This window comes from Pundamilia nyererei, unplaced genomic scaffold, assembly GCF_000239375.1.
Source record: "Pundamilia nyererei isolate P.nyererei 1_Seehausen unplaced genomic scaffold, PunNye1.0 scaffold00059, whole genome shotgun sequence".
In the NCBI taxonomy this organism is placed as follows: domain Eukaryota; kingdom Metazoa; phylum Chordata; class Actinopteri; order Cichliformes; family Cichlidae; genus Pundamilia; species Pundamilia nyererei.
The window spans coordinates 777,996-791,899 of NW_005187460.1; the positions used below are offsets into that span (position 1 = coordinate 777,996).

Sequence of the window (13,904 nt, forward strand, 5' to 3'; positions counted from 1 at the left end):
ATATATATATATATATGTATGTATGTATATTTAATACAACACACTTGAGTCATCATAATCAGCTTGTAATGTGACCCTATTTCTCAGTAGCAGAATTAGGTCTCTCTCTAATATGAAACAGGGATTGTGTGCTCTCATGTGTATTTTGGTGTGATATGCTAGGATTATAAGGGTCCTTTTATAAAAAGGGGCAATGGCGTACCTTAGGGGAGCTCCCTGCCTACCTTTATGTGCCTTTGTGTTTACCTTCTCCCAGTTGTAATTGGAGGAATGACTCAGTTTGGTGCTCCCCAGGGAGCAAATTAATAAATGGTATCCCGCTTCTGTCAGACTAAAGTTTCAATATATTCATAAAGAGAAGAAGAGCAAAAAATATTTTGGGTATGTTCTTGAGTGTGCGGTTACATTACCCCCCCCCCCTCCCCCATCTACCCAAAGAAAATAGAAATATATACTTGGCTTAATTGTAACATTTTCCCTCCATCCTGTCAGCTCGCTCTTTCTCATCTTAGTTCTGAATTCTACCTCTGTTTCTGAGTAAAATGTGTGTTGGAGCGAGGAGGGCGGTAGCTGGCAACCCACGCTGCTTGTGAGTCAGCTGAATCACTTACACTTGGCACAGCATGCCATTTGAAGAGAACGAAAGAGAGATAGAGAGAGAGAAGAGAGGCAGACAGCTATAAGGCCAGGAGGCTCATGACAGAGGGAACACCGCGAATAGAGGCCGACAGAGGCACGAGAGGTGGTAAAATATGTGTTCCCAAAATCTGATGGGTGCAGTCGGTGAAAAGATTGATGTAGTAGCAGGTGTTCTGTTGCTGATTCACTTGCCGCACTTGCTCAGAACAACATTATAGCGTGAAATTAAAGTTACAGCAACATGCTGTTAATCATGTTTGTGATTTCTCCAAAAGTCACAAGATTTTGAGCTATGAGACGTTTCTGGGCTAATGCTGCTTTGTTACATTTAAATGCTGCCTCTGCTGCCATTGTTGCTATAAAAGCAGTGGTCAAGGTTAAGAGGGACCAATGTTGTTGTTGTGAAACGAACAATAAAGAGTTTTAGAGTTTCCTGTGTTACAGTCTTTACATTACCCACACTGTGCTGATGATGATAAAAAAAATTGCGAGAGGAGATAATGTGTCACTAACTGTAAACATCTGTCGCTATTTTGAGTGCCTAAGGGCGAGTGTATTCACACTAACAAGTAGCTAAAGGTATGTTAACAGTATTTAGATGATGGGCATAATCCATCCAGCCAGCCAGGATCATGGCGGGGATAGCTAACTGTGCATTCATTGTAAGTGTTCTATTGTGACACTACAAGTTTGATGTTCAATTTTAGACAACAGTAGGGGTGGCAGTGGCTAAGGAAGTGTGTGTATATGGATCATAAGGTCAATAAGGTTGGCTCTTCCAACCCTACATGTTACCCATGATAACACACCCAGAGTTGCCCCCAGCGCTTCTGTATGATCAACACCCTATGATAATATAGCAAAAAAATGCTAGCGATCAGGCTAACTTAGCAAGCTAGCATTACCCTTATATCCTCGAGATAAAACTCATTATAAATTTCAGTTAGCGAACTCAACCATCTGCAGGACTCACACCAGATGAGTCAGATATAAAATAGAACAAGACACAGCAGTTTGAGCTTATTCAAATTACAACTAATGGACTTAAGAAATCTTTAATTAGCGACGTGAACAACGTGACAATGACCTACCTCTGGCCATGCTAGAAAGTGCTGTGACCGGAGCACACGTGCACGCACCTACGTCATCACACGGTTCACCACCACACACGCACACAGCCTCAGAACACACAGGCAGGAGATTAAAACCAGAGCCCTTGTGAGTAAGTCCCAGTCGTGTTAGGAAAGGTTCAGGATTCGGGGTTGTCATGTGGATCATGTAGCCTTCACATTTCAACTGCTTAGTGGGCAGTTGAAATGTGTTTTTTCTTTTTGTGAAATGTGCTTTTTTGTATTTTTTTTTTTTTTACCTGATTTTTGTATCTAAGAAAAATGAGAGCCACATATGAGGATATTAGTTTAAAATTTCGATAGAACAGTAGAAGTATAACATCAGGCCCTTGTAGAGCAAAACTGAGTATTTTTGTCTAAATAACCCAAAATGTGATGTCCACATTTGTGGATGCCAGGTCCTAGGTGGTTAAAAATTCACCTTCTAAGCTGCTTAGCACCGGCTACTGTATGTCGATAACTTTTAGAACTATTGCGACCAGACATTACGAACGGACATTACGTGTCTCTGTCATGGTCCTGGGTCGGTGACCCAGCGCTTTAAGTTTATTATTATCATTTTCCAATTTATTATCATGATTATTATTGTTGTTTGAGTTCTACGTGTTATATTCGGTCTGCCTCTGAGTCTGCGTCTGTATCTGTCTGTCTATGGTGTCACCCCGTCTGTTTGTGAATCTGTCTGTTTAGTTCAATGTCTTGTCTGGTTCCATGTGTCTGAGTTTCCTGTTTTATTGTGAAGGTCTGTGTCGTATGTGAGTGTGCTCGCTTTACGTTTCCCCTGTCTCGTCAGCTGTGATTTCTCCCAGGTGTGTTCCCCTCCTGTCTCTCATCCCTTGATTACTGCTATCTGTGTATTTAAGCCCTGTGTTTCTTTGTGTCAGTGTCGTGTCGTACTCTCAACTTGCTGTGTGTTTGTAATGTCCTGTCCTCCAGCACCTCGGTTTAGAGGTTTGTTTTTGTAAGTTTTATTTCGTGAATCTTTCCTCCAGCAATAAAGCTGCGTTTTCAGTTTATTCCCATCTCCAAGAGTTCTGCAATTTTGGGTCCACCACTTCTGCTTGCCACACAGCCAACCATGACAGTCTCTTCCATTCAATGGCTCTGATTAAAACCCAAATTAAAATATTTAATAAAAAACATGTGTTTTTTGTGAAATTCATAAACTTTAAACACCACTGCTACATCAGTGAAGAATTTTAGGTTAAAAGAGATTAGGTATGGAGAAAAACACTTTTTTTGCACTACCACACCCACCTGTGTGACTGGGCTTGTAGTGAGAAAGCTCTCTGAGTACTCAAATTAAATAGAAAAGCACTACATAATTGCCAGTCTGTTTACTAGCCTGCTGAAATCCTATCTTTGTTAGAGTAAGTACACAGGGTACATATTGTATTACATGGAAGCGTACTAATGAGAGCATCTGGATTAAGACCCAGTGCTATTTTAATGCTATATAGGTGATTACTAACAGATTACTGGCAGAGAGCTTTCTTATCTTTCTGCCAAATCTGGTTGGAGTCAGTGAAAGTGGGTCAAATAGATGTCATTTCTCTGTATACTTTACCCTGTAATAGCACACTATACGAATGTCGAGACATGGACAATGAAGATCAAGAACGAGCTATAGTGGCAAAATTTAAAAAAAAAATCACATAACTTACACAAACCTACATAAACAAGGACAGACGGGTAGAATGGTGAGACACATCTCCCGACCACCGAGATGTGACAGCGACGTGATAAGTGAGGGTGAACACGGACACCCACAGAGTCTGCATGAAAAAAAAATGCTATTATGAGCTGCTAACGGGAAAAGAGAGAAAATATCACTTAGGAGCGGTCTGTGGGTGGTTGTGTGTTTAAGAGCATTTTTGTGTGTGCCACCTCTATTTCCTTATTCACTGTGACTTTTCAAAAAATCAGAAGCAAGCCAAACCCTGTCCTGTGTCACTGCGGGTCAATGTTTCTCTCTCTCACAATAAGACAGTGATTTGTGTGTTACTATGAATAGGCCCTGCTGACCTGTCAGTGGCTGGAAACAGAGACCTGAAACAGGAGGGGAGGTTGAGCTACGAGAACGGGTGTGTGTGCATCCTCAGGGTGTGTGGTCTCAGATGAGCTTGACCTGCTTTTAAGAAGATCATTGTGCAATGCCTCATGAAATCTGCTCCAGACTCCAGTTGCTTTCTCAAAGATCAGCAGCAAGACTTTCAGTAAGACTTTAGGAAGAAGAGATCAGATAACAACTCGTATTACATGTTTCAACCAAGCAGAGAATTATCTTAACACTGCAACTTCTACAGCTGTTACAGTCTCCCCATACATGAACACTGCGCTGGGGTCATTAACTAAAATTGTATTCAGACTTAGAGTTATACACGGTGACTATTATTGACAGATGGGTGCAGACAGAGGAAGCTGTAGCTGTTACTGTATGCTAAGGCATCATTATCGCTAATTCGCTGAATTTGACCTCTTGCAGTGCGGTTTGGAGCCTTTTTATTGGGTTTATTTGACTAACAGGCTTTCCCAGTCTGTGTCTGGAGTCTGTGCTCCAGTTCCGGTGAGTAAAATTCTATTTCTGTCACTTAGCACAAATTAGCTAATATCTATGTCCGTTTGATACACTTAAATGGTTTCTAGAGACGGATTGGTAACCAAGCTTGATAGTGTTAACTTAGCACCCCACCATCTTGTCCAAATATGGTCACATCTAGCTCAAAAAACAAAGACGCATTGGCCATGGTGCCAAAGTGCAGCCGCATAACGGGACAAACCTTTGAGTAACGTTACGATAGCTAAGTCCACCTCTTATATAAAGTACATAAAGATTTAGACACATAGACCGTCCGGCCCTCAAACGCATCATAATAATTAAATAAATATCTCAGCTTGGGGAATTTGTTACTGGAACATCTGAAAATACTGTAAATTCAAATGTTATGGGGGAAAAAATGTAAAACACTAACCAACAGTGACCAACTTCTGTCTCTTCTCCAGCAAAATGTGTCACTGTCAGATGCCTGCCCCTTCATATTGGGAACAGCACTGTTGACTCATGTCCTTATTCTTAGCACTCTGCATCAGATGTCCTCTTTGTATAGTTTGGCTGGGGTACTATCTATTTCAGCCTTCCTATACAGACAAACATAGTGTTAGTGGTGAGAACGTGAGGCCACCGAGCTGTGGCTTTCTCATGGTCTCACATTTGTGAGTGTATTCTACTTCTACCAATGGCAGAAAAAAACTGCTTGACTGGAGTTTCCCCGCTCATTTTATATTCAATAAAGGAATAATTTGTCATTTTGAGGAAACATGTATTCAGTGAGAAGATTTTAAAGTATCATAACTTACCACAAAGCTCCAACCAGCATCTGGTTACCTTTAGAATAAATACCGGAAAGGGGGTGTTACTCTAGTTCTGTTATCTTGTTAGTTAAATTAGTGCACATGAATGGTAACAGCATATTGTGCCTATGTGACCAGTTATTGGCCAGAAAAAGGGATTTTTAAAAAAGCATAGAAAAAAATATGTTATACCAATGTGCATATCAATGGGTGAATGACACTTGCAAAGTATTTGACTGTTCAAATAGCATAATGGCATTAAAGTAGTAATAATAATAATAATAATAAATTTTATTTATGAGCGCCTTTCAAGTCACCCAAGGACACTTTACAATAGGATAAAACACTTAGTAAAACAATGGCAGAATAAGAACAATAAAATAAAGCACAAGATAAAATGAACAAACAGTGGATTCACAGTGAATATGCAGATTTGAACAGATGAGTTTTGAGTTGGGATTTAAACTGGGGGAGAGAACCAATATTTCTTATTTCAGGGGGCAGAGAGTTCCACAGCCTGGGAGCAGAGCAGCTGAAAGCTCTGCTTCCCATGGTGGTGAGGCGGAAGGAAGGTACAGTAAGCTGGACAGAAGAAGAAGAACGAAGTGAACGGGCAGAACAAGTGGTGGTTAACAGGTCAGAAAGGTAAGAAGGAGCGAGGTTATGAAGGGCCTTGAAGGTGAGCAGAAGAAGTTTGAAAATTATCCGGAATTTCACAGGGAGCCAGTGAAGTTCCTGAAGAACAGGGGTGATGTGCTGGTAGGAGGGGGTTCTGGTGATAATGCGAGCAGCAGAGTTCTGAACCAGTTGAAGCTTATGGAGGGATTTTTGGGGGAGACCATGCAGAAGAGAATTGCAGTAGTCAATACGGGAGGTAACAAGACTATGTACAAGAATGGACGTAGACTGGGTGGAAAGAGAAGGAAGCAATCTGTTAATGTTACGTAGATGGAAGTAGGCAGAACGGGTGAGGTTATTGATGTGTGATTTATAAGAAAGTGAACTGTCTAGGATGACACCAAGGCTCTTAACCTGAGGAGAAGGGAAAACTGTGGAGTTATCGATGGTGAGTGAGAAATGGTTTTCAGGAATAGTTCTTCTTGCTTCTTGAAGGATATTAAAAGCTGTTCTGTTGATGTTGGCTGCCTTTTGCTCTGTTCTCTGTCAAGATGATCCCAGACTGCTTCAATAATGCTGAGGTCTGGGCTCTGGGGAGGCCAATCCATGACTGGTAGTTTCCCAGTATGTATTTTTCTATATAGGTATGCTTTGAGTGCATTGGTAGTGTATTTGTGTTCATTGTCCTGCTGAGAAATGAAGCCGTTGCTAATGAGATGCTTTCTAGATGCAGCCCCAATGACAGAGCCTCCCAGCGTGTTTTACAGATAACTGTAGGCACTCATAGTTGTACCTCTCTCATGACCTGCTTTATACATATTGATAATGATTTGTTCTCCATATTTTGAATTTTGAGTCATCATTCCATAATTCTTAGGTTCTTGTGTAATTTGGCATAGCTCAGCCCTTTCTTCCTGTTTCACTTCCCCGAGAGAAGCTTGTTCACAGCCGCCACTCCTCTTAAACTATTTCTGATGAGGCTTCAGTGAACAGTTGATGGATCAACTGAAGGGCCAGATGCCACGTCTTCCTTTGTCCTCCACTTGTTCAATTTCCAGGTGATCACCTTATTGGTAAAAAAAAAAAATACAATTTTGTGTTATCTTTGGCATTTTTTACAGATTCAACTAAAAAATGGGAACAAATCCAATGTTTTTGCAACTGTTTTCCAGCAAAAAGTTCCCTAAGATGCAAATTTCTTTGCTTTTTTGTTTGTTCTGTAGATTTTAAAAATTGACAAGAAAATCTGACTTCTTAAGTAAAATATAAAGAAACAACAGCACCACATTTTTGATATAACTATACTTTTTATTTTTATTTTTAATTCATACACAACATGAACCTGAACCCCAAAACAAAAAGAGGGAAAACTGGATACATCAGAAACAGCAGTCACTGAGCCGTAAGAGTGTAAACTCAAAGGATTGATAGTCTACTAGTCAAACAGAAAATCCATCATCTATAACCAAGATTTATTTTCTCAGAGTGAAACTCTGTCACTCAATGCATCAATCTTCCTTTGTGAACGAAAGCACGAGGCTCTCATATCTGATTACACCAAATAGATCTGCATTTTATCAAGAAGCCTGTCATAGATAGCATTTGCCTGGACACTCCCATGTGGCAGACTTTTGCTGTTCGGGCTGCCGAGCTGACATAGCTGTGAAGATCTTCTGTCATCTTGACCCTTGAAGCATTTCAGTTTCTGTTCTGTTCTATTTGTGTCTCTATTATAGCATGTGGGAATTACTATAAAAATGATTCAAGTTTAATTGCAATAAATACTGCTGTGCTCATCAATCAATTAGGATTATGGCAACAAAAAAAGCTAAAATATTACGATACAGAAAAGTTTAAGCATCCCTGCTGCGCTATTGCAATAGCTGAAACTGTCAACAGCTTCATCAGATGTCAACTTTAAATATCAGTCTGTCAGTGAGAAACCCCATACTGGTGGAAATAAATGGTTCATGCTGAGTTTCAACCATGTGACAGCACTCTCCAGAGCTTCTATTACTGGAACAGGAACTGGATCTGAATGGTTGATGGTAATTTTTTCTCGTCTGGTACGTGTCTAATATAATTTTAGCTCTCAATGGGTTTTCGCTTTTTTCTTTCTTTTTCTTCTTTTTCTCCAGAAAAAGCTGATTTAAAAAACATATATGCTTATTATTGATATGTTTTTTAGTCCCTGAATCCTCTGTTTATCTGCAGAGCTTTCATTTTACATCTTTGGAAATATTTATGGCAAATAGCTATAATAGATAATAAAGCCTTTGAGTCTCAGAGTGCACCTGCATAAACTTTAAATCCATATATATATACATGTATATGTATATATATATATATATATATTGTAATTCTGCAAAGGAGACTATACAGTTGTGAATAAATTAAAGGCTTTTATCCACAACTGTCCCCTCATCTTAGATGTGCATGCTTCTCTGCTGAAGAAGTGATTTTGTTTGTTTTGTAGAAAGGAAGGATCGCCCTCTGCTCAGTGGCTCTGCTAGTATATGGAAATGCATTAGAAATAAAAACCAGGCTCTTTGTCAAGTTATTTTATTTTTTGCTTATTCTTAAACCGTGTTCAGCCACCCAGATTAAACTCATGGATGTTCATTTTGTGGGTGCTAAGGGAATTGGTTGCAGACAAAATTTCAAAGTGTTCCAAATTTTTAACCTCACAAATTTGATCTTAAAATTGTTCTCTGGTCTCACCCATAAACACATATAAAAGCATATATGCAAACAAGCATCATATAATCAGTGTCTGAAGTTCCCCGTGAAAGGGAAGTCAGGAGTCTAAATGATGATCTTTATGTTGTGGTTCGCTGAAAGCCTGTGGTCTCAGTAAGCCTGTATATGTTTCTGTTTTGTGTGTGTGTGCATGTGTGTGTGGCGCATGCTGGAATGCACCCACCCATTACTGTGTCTATTGTGTGAGACTGTCAAGCCACCATGAATACAACTGCCGTTTCAATTGCAGGGTGGGAGGAAGAAGCTTACGACCTAAGGATGACATTATATGTTCATCTCTGGCTTAACGACCCTGGTTACATTCTCAAAGGTTACAGTATGAAGGAGAGATGACAGAAAATCCAAATCCCATAATACTGCTCTGTGCTCACTGCAGCTAGAAATGTCTGAGGTTGTCCACTTTGAGTGAACAGGAGGCGATATGCTCTTCTTTACTTTCTTCATTTTCAATTATTTCCATTATATTTAAATTCACCTTGCATGCATCTTTCTTCTTTTACTTGTGTTTTTATCTAAAATGAATATAAATAAAAAGCAATACAGATAACACATTTCCCATCCACCGACTACAGGCTAGTTTGTTTAGGCTAAAGACTAGCTAGCAACCACCTGGCACCCACTGGCCACTAGTGGCATATTTGCATATTTGAAACCAGTTGTGTCTGCATGGTATTTGCTGTGAAATAGATTTCTAAAGCCCCTTCTCCTGGTAACCAATGGTCATTATGGGAAAGTGTGTATTCTGCAACTGGATGGCAAGTGGTTGCTATCGCTGTTGCTTGCATGAATTTGATTATTAGAGCTGGTATACAGTGCTGCAGCTGAAATCTCTCCACAACTGGTTTGGTTGTTTGGAGATAGCCTCAGCCACATGTTGTGCGAAAGAAAGGAGCTGTCAGCAAAAAGTAGTAATAGTAATAAGCAGTGTTGGGCAAGTTACTTTGAAAAAGTAATTAATTATAGCTACTAGTTACTTTTTCAAAAAGTAACTGAGTTAGTAACTGAGTTACAAGATTCTAAAAGTAATTCATTACTTGAAAAGTAACTATTGCGTTACTCCAGGGTCCAGGGTATAATTGGCCCTTTTTAACTACTTTTGATGTTTCCTCTACATTACACCTTTAAAAACTATTTACTTTGCCTTGTTTGGTATCATTGTTTTCAGCACAACCTCACGTGTCTGAATTTACAGTTATGTTTTCATTTTGATGTACTGCATTAACACAAATGATCTAAAATCAAACAAAAATAAAATAAAATCAGAGTAGTTGTATTTTTACTGTAACAACCACAAACCTTAATGAATCATATTTCATAACTTTAAATGCAAATATAAATTGTCAATTTGAAAATGATATGCACAAGTTTTGCAAACAACAAAGTTATTTGCAGCCATTTACCTTTTACCCCCTTTTAAAAAGAAAAAAACATTTCAGACTATTTACATAACAGTCAGCTGTTCTGCATTCAATAAGATGCCACACAAATTATTTGTGCCAGTCCAAATATTTCTGTCCACTATAAAGGAGAACATCACAGCCTGATACCTGCAGGTCTGACAGCAGCAGGTGCATCACTCCTATTTTCTACCTGGAGACAGCAGTCGCCTCATTGTTCTGACACACAACATAAAACTATCTACACACTACTAATGCCGTTAGTAATGCTGTTACTAGTGACACTGTTATTCCCATCACTGGTAATAAGTAATAATATTTGCTAGAATAGATACACTAGCATAAACTGAAAATCATATTTAGCCTAGAGCATATTAATGAATTTGCCAACCCCACTTTTAAGCAATCTTTTAAAGGTCCTCACTGTTATTTGTGATTTAAAAACAGATTTGCTATCTTTGGAATTACACTAGAATTCATATCATTAAGCTCTTTAAAACAAGCTGTGAGATGGAGCCATGTTAAGAAAACTTATGTGTGAGAATGATTTTGAGTTTAAATTTTGAGATGTGAAAAAATGTTTGCTTTTGTTTGTGTAGTATGCAGCAGAGGTGTGTAACATGGAGGAAATGAATGGGTTAGTCAGAATTTCTTGTGTGACAGAGTTGGCTGTCTTTTTAACTGCATAAATCACCACAATGACCATGGTGACCTGAACACATAACCTGGTTTTAAGGAGGTTATGTTTAGTGTTCCAGTCTAGGGTAGGAATGTAGACTGACCAGTACATCGACAAGTTTGCTTTATGCTCAGCTCTCTCTTCTCAACAACAGATCAGTGCAGCATCCGCATCACTGCGGATACCGCCCCAATCCATTTGTCAATCTCGTGTTCCCCTCACTATTAAACAAGACCCAGAGTAAACAAGACACCACACTTGAACTCTTCTACTTGGGACAGTAACTGCTCCCTGACATCGAGTGGGCACTCCACCCTTTTCCGGCTGACAACCATGGTTTCCAACTTGGAGTTGCAAATTCTCATTCCTGCTGCTTCACACTCAGCCGCAAACTGCTCCAGTGCGATTGGAGGTCACCACCTCTAAGCCAACATGAGATCATCTGCAAAAAGCAATGCTGAAATCCCGAATTTGCTTCCTGTTTTTTTTCCCCTTAACTTGAGCTACCTGTAACAGAGACTTCTGTCCTGTGCTAATAACATCCTTTCTCCCCAGGCAGCCCAACTATTGGCTTCATTAAAGACTGTCTTCCTGCTGGGAACTGAGCTGGCTCATTGTTATCTCTGACTCCGCAGCCTGTCACATACTGTTACAGGGCTGTGCTTTCTGCTGTCAGCCCACATCCACCTGTCTGCCTGTTGAGGACGTTCACGTCACTGATTAATTTCTGAAGATTGTGCAAGAGTGTTTGTATTTGACAGGGGTCACTTGGGACAGCACACTGTTACTAAGGTTGCTTGGTTCTTGTGCTTTGAAGTGAACTCTTATCTTAACACTAAGTGGTAGTTAAGTTTGTGCTTTGTGTCCATATAGTATTTTATCATGCCTGTATCTGGTATATGATCAGAGTCATACTTTTTCACCTTTTGTTCATCCCTCCTCTCCATATGCAGCTCCAGCCATCACTCTCTATTTCCCTCCCTCAGTTGCCTTATTTCTCCACCCATCCATGTCCCTGCTAAACTCTTTATCATGTCACCAGCCTATTCTTCATTTCCTACCTTTAGTTCCTCAACCTTTTCCCTCCATCTGCTAACTAACCCCTCACCACCCACACCCTCAAACCCTCATCCCTCTCAGCCGCTGGCCAGGCTGCTGACGTTTGCAGTAGCAGTGGAGCACAGCCAAGAACTGCCTTAAATCAAACTGATTTCCAATGAAATGCACACGCGCGCACATATGTGAACTGAGAAGTGTGCCAGGAATAGAAACAGAAGTATGACTGCCCTTACACACACATATTCACAATTTCACATTTATAAATCATTGATACATTTTCACATAAATTGCAAACTGCAACTCAGTTGCTGATGGAATGAATTTCAAATTGGAAACATGTTTGAAAATGTAATGGTCCTTTTTTGATGACAGCATTAACATCAACAATATTCACATAATAATACAGTCCTGGGGAAAAAGTCTTCTTGTTTTATTATATTTTGGTCAGAACATGAAGAAAAGGCTGAAGTACAATCACATTTTTATTCACCATGCAATCCCATCTGGAAAGTCTGATTGACAACAGCTTCATTTTTCAGCATGACAATGATCACAAACACACTGCCTGTATAAAAAACCTGTATGGAAAAATACACCATGGAAAACTATTTTTCGTGGATTGGCCTCCCCAGAGCCTGAACCTCGACATTTTTGAGTGTGGGATCATCAGTCAACAGAGAACACAAGAAAAGGCAATCAACATCCAAAGAAGAGTTTTAAATATACTTCAAGAAGCCTGGAGAAATATTCCTGAGCTCTACTTAAAGACATGACGAGTGGGTTCATTTACTCTTCTCAGTGTTGAAGAGTAAAGGTGATCCTCCAAAATGTTGACTTTCAAGCTTGTTAGAACTGTACAAGCTCTGTTTCATACGTTTACCTATGCAAGTATACATTTCCCATTATCTCCTTTCCTTTTTCCAAGCAAAACATGAAGAAATGAAGAATAACTCAAGACTGCACTACTTTACATGACCTGTTTTAACTTTAGTGACATAGTTAAAGTATTTCTTTAGGTGCTTTTACATCACCGTCGTCCTTCTTGAGAAAGTTATTTTCATTTTGCCGGTATGATGCATCTAATTAAGTTTCACGTTTTGGGGATTCCTAATTCTGTGTATACAGAATTATCCTCTGATGTCTCCATTTATAGACAACATTCACAACAAAAATCTGGAAAACTGCACACATTAGATAGAGCGTGTTAAAAATTTTCATATTCCCCTGAGCTCAAAACCTGTGTTAACAGACCCATATGCTAATCACAGCCCAGTCGTTGTAGCTTAGTTGCAAACAGTTACTTAGGCAAACACTCCAGTGGGTCTGGAAACAATATGGATGTCATCATTTTTGTGTCTCTTGGCCAATATCACTTAGATTTTTTCTGTTTTTCAAAAGAACACTTGATTTTTAGACATGGCACAGGGCGAACAACTAAAAAGGTCTGTCAGCTCCTGGCTGCGCTCCTTCATGTGGGACCTACAGATCACATTTCAGTGACATGGTGCGACATGACCTGCCAAAGCCCCTTCTCCAGCTTCTCCATTTACATTTCCTCCTTGTCCTCGTTTGGCTGTAACCAGCTGCCAGAGAACTCGTAACAGTTCTAGTAATCCTCCATGATGACTGACAGCACAGCAGGCACTGTATCAAAATATGAAAATGGTGTTTTATAGGCCTGCTGTGGATTGCTATCAGCCTGAGAAGCAAAAAAGCATGAGTGAAAGATGAAGTATAAATTAGGGCTGAAATGTGACTGCTGTAAAACTCCACACAGAGAGGAGGCTGTCTGAGGCTTTCACCTTGCCAAACATTCCTCAGTATCATGGAGGATTGTGTTTGGGTACTGACTGCTCAAGTGTTCTGTCGAGACCACTAAAACAGTATCATTTCACTGCGCTGTGCAACGGTTTTCTGGAGTTAAACTAATTGAAACCATGCTTAAGATTTAGTCAGAGCACTTGTTTTCCTTCACCTCTTCTACCTCCTTAAGCATTTAATCCTGCTTAAGATAAAACAGTCTTTATTTCCTCCTTCCTCAAGCTGCAAGTGCAGTGGGCCACAAAAAGAGTCTCCAATTATTCCCTTAGAGCTCGGTTTCTACACACTGTCAGGACAGAAGCAACATGTTGAGTTCTCATTGGTGATAATGTAAAATGCTGGAGGGTTGATGTGATGCTGTTCACTGATTCTGCACCTGTAAGCCTGTGTTAACATGTCCAAACAGCTAGCACGCAAACATACTGACATCTAAACTGAAGACAAATAGCT

General features: G+C 39.8%; 1 long non-coding RNA gene across 1 annotated transcript in view; it reads right to left on the bottom strand.

Annotated features, from left to right (window-relative positions):
* The window catches only part of LOC102201715 (uncharacterized), a 23,477-nt gene extending 18,671 nt beyond the window's left edge, over positions 1 to 4,806 (bottom strand). Inside the window, exon 1 of the long non-coding RNA XR_311772.1 lies at positions 4,742 to 4,806. This is a non-coding gene — a long non-coding RNA (uncharacterized LOC102201715). The remainder of the gene's footprint in view (positions 1 to 4,741) is intronic.
* Between the last annotated feature and the right edge of the window lie 9,098 nt (positions 4,807 to 13,904).